At 40.8% G+C, this 6,718-nt stretch overlaps 1 pseudogene; it reads right to left on the bottom strand.

Moving 5' to 3' along the window:
• Positions 1–5,147: 5,147 nt before the first annotated feature.
• Positions 5,148–6,103, bottom strand: LOC115638413 (annotated as a pseudogene).
• Positions 6,104–6,718: the final 615 nt, after the last annotated feature.

The following is a 6,718-nucleotide window of genomic DNA, read 5'->3' as shown; positions in this document are numbered from 1 at the left end:
CGTTATTGGGGGGTACCCATCATCAGCATGGAAGCATGTCCTCTGGAATGGTGGCTGAAACATGATGGGACATATGAATGTTTAGAATATCTGTAATGTAGATGCCTTGCAATGCTGGCTACAAAACTGCCATGTGAACACCTGTTCTCACTTTCAGATGACATTGTAAACAAGAAGAAGGCAGCATTATCTCCTGCAAATGTGAACAAACTTGTTTGTCTTAGTGATTGGCTGAACGAGAAGTAGGATTGAGTGGACTTGTAGGCTCCAAATTTTTGTACTGTTTTGTTTTTGAATGAAGTTATGTAACAAAAAAAATCAACATTTGTAAGTTGCACTTTCATGATAAAGAGATTGCACTCCAGTACTTGTATGAGGTGGACTGAAAAAACACTTCTTTTGTTTGTTATTTTTACAGTGCAAATATTTGTACTAAAAATAATAATATAAAGTGAGCCCTGTACACTTTGTATTGTGTGTTGTAAGTGAAATTAATATATTTGAAAATATAGAAAAATATTCAAAAATATTTAATACATTTCAGTTGGTATTCTACTGTTTAACAGTGTGATGAAAACTGTTATTAATCATGATTAATTTTTAATTGTGATTAATTTTTTTGAGTTAATCACGAGTTAACTGTCATTAATCAACAGCCCTAACTGTTACACAGAGTGGGATCATACATGTAGGAGACCACTTAAAATGAAGTGGGCAATTAACACTACTCTGTTGAGCTGTCAGCAGGGCCCATAGGGTCCAAAGGAGCTACAGCCAATTTACATCTGCTCCACAACCAATGTGAATTAAATATTTTTAAATGCCATGTTGCATTGCATCTGCAGATCAGTGAGCCTTTTAAATTAGTGCTATCTGCAGTAAGAGAAAAAATAATGTAATGGCTGAGCAAGAAAAGAAAGAAAGAAAGATGAGGGTTAAAATTGGTTAAAGAAATCATTCACATACATTCATACATTAATGGCAAAGTTCTTGGTTCAGGCTTGTAGCAGTGATGGGATACACTGCTGGTTTGTTAAGTCTCTGGATTCTTCAGTCCTCAGTCCCTTGGATAGAATTCTCTCAGTATACGTTCATAGACCAGAGGTTAGAGCAGGAAAAAGGCAAAATGGAGATGTTTCCAGCACCTTTTATAGCTTTGCTCAAGTGAAGGGAAACCCATTGTTCTCACTGTGGAAAATTACAGGTACAAGAAGGTGTTTGGAGTTACATAGGCTTTCATGTCCATGCATGATTTCACTTAGTCATAGCAGGAAAGTCCATTAAGTGTAGGTAGCCATCTTCCATTGTGAGTTAAGTGTTCTTTAATGGGCCATTCACTTGAAAAGTTCTTTCACAATGTGCTCGCTAAACACCTTGTGGGTGCTACCCAGAAGCAAACATTTGAAATACAGGAATAGAGCTAAAGCTCATAATTTCAGATGCAAAAATGAAACATGCATACTAATCGCATAATCATATTCAGCAAATCATAGTGTTTCTATTGACACCTTACTTGACACACTTTGTATAAGATTTGTTGCAATTATATAACAGTGGTAGCAGCAATGATTTACATGGTCATATTTTAATCAGATAACATCACAGTTCCTTGTAGGGGAGAGCCATTGTTCAAATCCCTTTCACCAGGCAGCGTAAGATATTGAATTTGAGTCTCCTACCTCCTGGGTAAATGCTTTAACTCCAGAGCTAAAGATTATGAAGGATGCTGCCTCTCACCATCAGGGACACAGAGCTGTGGTTGTCCTCAGTGGGCATTAGCAGGGGAGTGAGTAGAAAACAGCTCAACAGTATGGGCCCAATGTATCTTGGGTACAAATCTGCTGATTTCATTGGAGAGGCACCAGGAATGATCTTGGTCCTGTGGCTGGACCTGAGCATTCTGAGCAGCATCCTGAGCAATTAGAGCAGAAACAAAGGGCTGTAGAATGTGGCACAAGTGATTCAGTGGAGTCTTGATCCAAGCTGTGAGCTGTGACTGGGATATCCAGAGTGGCTTCATGGAATTAGGTGCCCAACTCATATTTACTGGTCAATGGGAATTAAATATCTTACATCCCTTTGAATACAGTAGCCTTAATGAATAGAGATTTCTGTCTTGTCCCCTTGTATTCCGCTTGTCTTTGCATTGCCCTAACCCTGAGTGGCCAGATGATTCGCCCAGGGATCTGAAGTCTGAGATTTTTCTGTAGTATATTTAGAAGCTCAGGAGGCAGCTGAGCAGTTTTCTGCCACTCTGCATTCCCTAGAAATGTGCTTCTACCCTGCCCTGGAGGGACCCTTTCCAGATATGACAGAGGATTCCCTTCTCCATACTTGGACATCTCTATAGTAACAGAAAACAGCAGTGCAAATATAATTCCAGTGATGTTGATGTTTGTGTGGCAGGGACACATCTTCTAGGGATTGGACAAGGATCCCCAGTCCATATCTGAAGGCCACCATGAAGCCATCAAAAAGTACTAACTTCTCTCTATTTATAAAGTGGTAAGTAAGTTTGGAAGCGTAGGTCCATGTCTTTAGGCCTCTTCTAATCTAGGAAAAATACATGGGCCATACAGCACATCATTAAAGTCAAAAGAATTGGGATGTAGCACAAGAAGAGAATTCCACTGTCAATGAGCCATCGGTTGTTAGATCACCTGCCTCAGCAGATTCCAGTTACACTGGTGTAAATTATTAGACGAGAGCAGAAACTCTGTAACATGATGTTAAAATAAGGCCTAGCTTTGAGAGGTGTTACTCTTGTGTAGTCAGGAGTTAGCCCTTGTAGGCAATGAATGGACATTGGTATTTACTGAAATATATATTATAGCATAGCAGTATACAAAAGATGCATCTTGATTTATGTCTCCTAGATGCTTGAGTGAGCTTCTACCCACTTTAATTTGAAGAACTGAATGAATACAGCAACCCATATATGTATGCATAGTAATGTTACTTTTAAAATACTTTTGACTGAGGTAAGGTCATGGCCTCTTTTTGGTTACATTCCATGAATATTCCACCAATGCAGACATGAATGTTCAAGGAAGCAGAGAATGTGAAGGAATTGGGATGGGTTTCATCAAAAGACACAAGGAAGTTCAGTGTTGAACACCCAATGGAAGTCTACAGCAGTTTCATGTCTAATTACCTTAGACCCAGTTGACAATCTTATTCATATGCCCAAATCCAGAAAAGTACTCATTCATAAATTTATCTTTAAGCCTGCAATGGGACTTCCCACATGTTTAAAGTCAACAAGCTGCTTTTTCTAGATCAGTGCCTTTAGTTCAGAATGTTTAAAGGAGATGAGTTTTAACTTCATAATCACTGTGTGTTCGGACAAGAAGGCTAACAACATTTTGGGCTGTATAAGTAGGGGCATTGCCAGCAGATCATGGGATGTGATCGTTCCCCTCTCCTCAGCATTTGTGAGGCCTCATCTGGAGTACTGCGTCCAGTTTAGGGCCCCACATTACAAAAAGTATGTAGAGAAAATGGAAAGAGTCCAGCAGAGGGCAATAAAAAATGATTATGGGGCTGGAGCACATGATTTATGAGGAGAGGCTGAGGGAACTGGCATTGTTTAGTCTGCATAATAGAAGAATGAGGGAGGATTTGATAGCTGCTTTCAGCTACCTGAATGGAGGTTCCAAAGGGAATGGATCTATACTGTTTTCAGTGGTAGTAGATGACAGAACAAGGAGTAATGGTTTCAACTTGCAGTGAGGGAGGTCTAGGTTGGCTATTAGGAAAAACTTTTTCACTAGGAGGGTGATGAAGCACTGGGATGGGTTACCTAGGGAGGTGGCGAAATCATGATCTCAGCATTTGGTAGTCAGGAAAGAAGTTGAAGCACAGTAATTTAAATGGATCATCTATCTATCTATCTATCTATCTATCTATCTATCTATCTATCTATCTATCTACCACACTCTCCTTTAATCTCACTTATATTATATGCACAACTATGGCAGTAATAATAACAGTAACAATAAGCAGCCAACTTCTGTGATCCAGAGCACATTTTGTCACCTTTGTATCCTTGTGGGATAAAACACCCTTGGCCAAATCCAGATCCCTTTAAAGTAAATCCTAGTTGTTATGGTTACAGGCCTAGTAGCATCTATCACCTGTCAGGGATGGTCTAAATAATACTGAGTCCTGCTTTGAGAGCGGGACTGGACTAGAAGACCTTTTGTGGTTCCTACCAGTCCTATAATCCTATGATTCTGTCATTCTCTGGTCTCTCTGAATGCACATCTTCAGCTTTGTGCTTCATGCCTACACATTTCATAGGGTGGAAACTCGTGATTCTCTCACTTCTATACTGAGACCCAGGCTACAGCACCGAGTGCACCAACCATGATTTCTCAGCTAGTCTGGTTAGGTTTGGGTCCTGCAGTTCTTCCCACAGAGCTGTGACCAGCCGTAAGTTGAGTGACCAGCTGGTCTTTTGCAAAGTATAATTTATTTAGCACAGTAGGAGCAAAGAAAACTGTGCTCAGACACATCACTACTAACAGACTAAAATCCCATCAGCATTAAAATAATCATTTGAACAGAAACTCAGCAATCCCTACACTGACAGAAATTATTTCTCATCTCTTGATCAACATGGGAATCAGAAGTTGAGCCCCCTCCCATGAAAGGCATGACACACCCCCAGTACGTGGAGAGAACAATAAAGAAAGAGGGGAAAAGACACATGAGTCTAAGCAACCATACCACACTCTCTGCAATTCACAGAAAACAGACCAACCAGCAAAACAAAACAAGAAACAGAGGCAATCAAGCAAATAAAACCTCTCTTATCCCAAACATAAATATTACTCCTCCCCCTCAAAAAAGAAGAGATGTGCCAGAGAGTAAATGAAGTTGACTAATGACTTTGCAGTAGCTACTAATTTACTGTGTATGGTGCTCTGACGATGTAGTGATGGTAGCCATATAAATCCTTAAGATGGATTAATAGATAGGTTCCGACCTCATTTACACTGGTTAATTCTACAGTAACTCCACTGACTTCAGTGGAATTCATCTGTACTTTAACCACTACATAAACACATTGCAGGTGATTTTCCCATGGAAAGAATATTTTTATCTGTTAAATGTAGCTATAATGAAACACAATAAAATGACAGTTATGGGAGAAAGACAAACATATTGTTCCTGGTAAATAATGTCCACATATTCAGCCTCCTCAGGGCAGCTTTGATCTCCTTGTTCCTCAGGCTGTAGATGACTGGATTCATTGTTGGAGGCACTACAGAATACAGAACAGCCATCACAAGATCCATCCCTGATGCTGAGCTAGAGGTAGGTTTCAGATAGGGAAAGATTCCAGTGCAAAACAACAAGGAGACCACAGTGAGGTGAGGGAAACACGTGGAGAAGGCTCTACGTCGGCCCTGCTCAGAGGGGATTCTCAGCGCTGTCATGAAGATGTGAACATATGACACAATTATTAAAGCAAAGCAGCTTAATATCAAGCATGCACTAAAGCCAAGAATGCCAACTTCACTGAGGTGTGAATCAGAGCAAGTGAGTTTGAGTAGCTGGGGGATTTCACAGAAGAACTGGTTGATGACATTCAACTGGCAGAATGGTAACCTGAAGGTGTTCCCAGTGTGCAGGGCAGAGTAGACATACCAGTAATCCAGGCACTGGCTGCCATTTGGACACAAGCATCCCTGTTCATCACTCTGTCATAGTCCAGTGGTTGGCAGATGGCAATATATCAGTCATACGCCATGACAATGAGTAAAGTGATATTGGCTGCTGCAAAGAAGACAAAGAGAAAGACATGGGCAATGCATCCAGCATAGGAAATTGACCTAGTGTTCAATAAGGAGTTGGCCATGGATTTGGGGACAATGGCAGAGATGGATCCAAGGTCTAGGATGGACATATTAATCAGGAAAAAATACATGGGGGTGTGAAGAAGGGGGCCAAGAGCTACAGCTGTGATGATGAGAAGATTCCCAATTAAGGTTGCCAGGTAAATCACCAGAAACACCACAACATGTAAAATCTGCAGCTCTCGGACATCAGAGAATCCCAGGAGAAGGAACTCAGTCACTGTGGTTTGGTTGGACATATTCTTCCTCAGTTCATTGTGCCTTGCCTGTGCAGGGAAGAATAAAGACTATGGTCATCATTTATTCTGCGTTTCATTATAGCTATATTCAACTGCTGAAGATATTCTTTAATAATATCTAATGATGTGACTGTCACAGGAGCACTGCACTCATCAGTTCCATGACCAGGCATGGTGAATACTCCTGTCCCCTGACAATCAGACCATTTGTCAAGTGCATTATCGTACCAATGTAAATTGGCATTTCTACCACTGTTGCTTGGTTATTTTTCACCATCGGAGGATCTGACCCAAGAATTGGCTTGATGAAATGTAGTATAAAGGCTGGAACAAATTACAACCTAAACCCAACGCTGCTAACAATGGTCCCTCTATTCTGAGAAATAGCCAGCTGACAACTTGGGCATGAAACTGAAGTACTAAAATATGCCAACATAGCCTCATTCTCACTCCCTGAGGTTACACTCCATAGACTCACCCGGCATCCAAAATGTCAGCTTGTATGTTATGATTCCACCACAGCAGCACGTCAATGGCCTGCTGCTCAATTAAAAACTGATTTACAGCACCGAATACCAGCTGTGCTTCCATCAGCATGGCACGACGATCTTGGAG

The sequence above is a fragment of the Gopherus evgoodei genome, chromosome 21 (genome assembly GCF_007399415.2).
Source record: "Gopherus evgoodei ecotype Sinaloan lineage chromosome 21, rGopEvg1_v1.p, whole genome shotgun sequence".
Taxonomy (NCBI): Eukaryota; Metazoa; Chordata; order Testudines; family Testudinidae; genus Gopherus; species Gopherus evgoodei.
The sequence above is the reverse complement of the archived record's forward strand: the minus strand, read 5'-3'. Positions and strand labels throughout refer to the sequence as shown.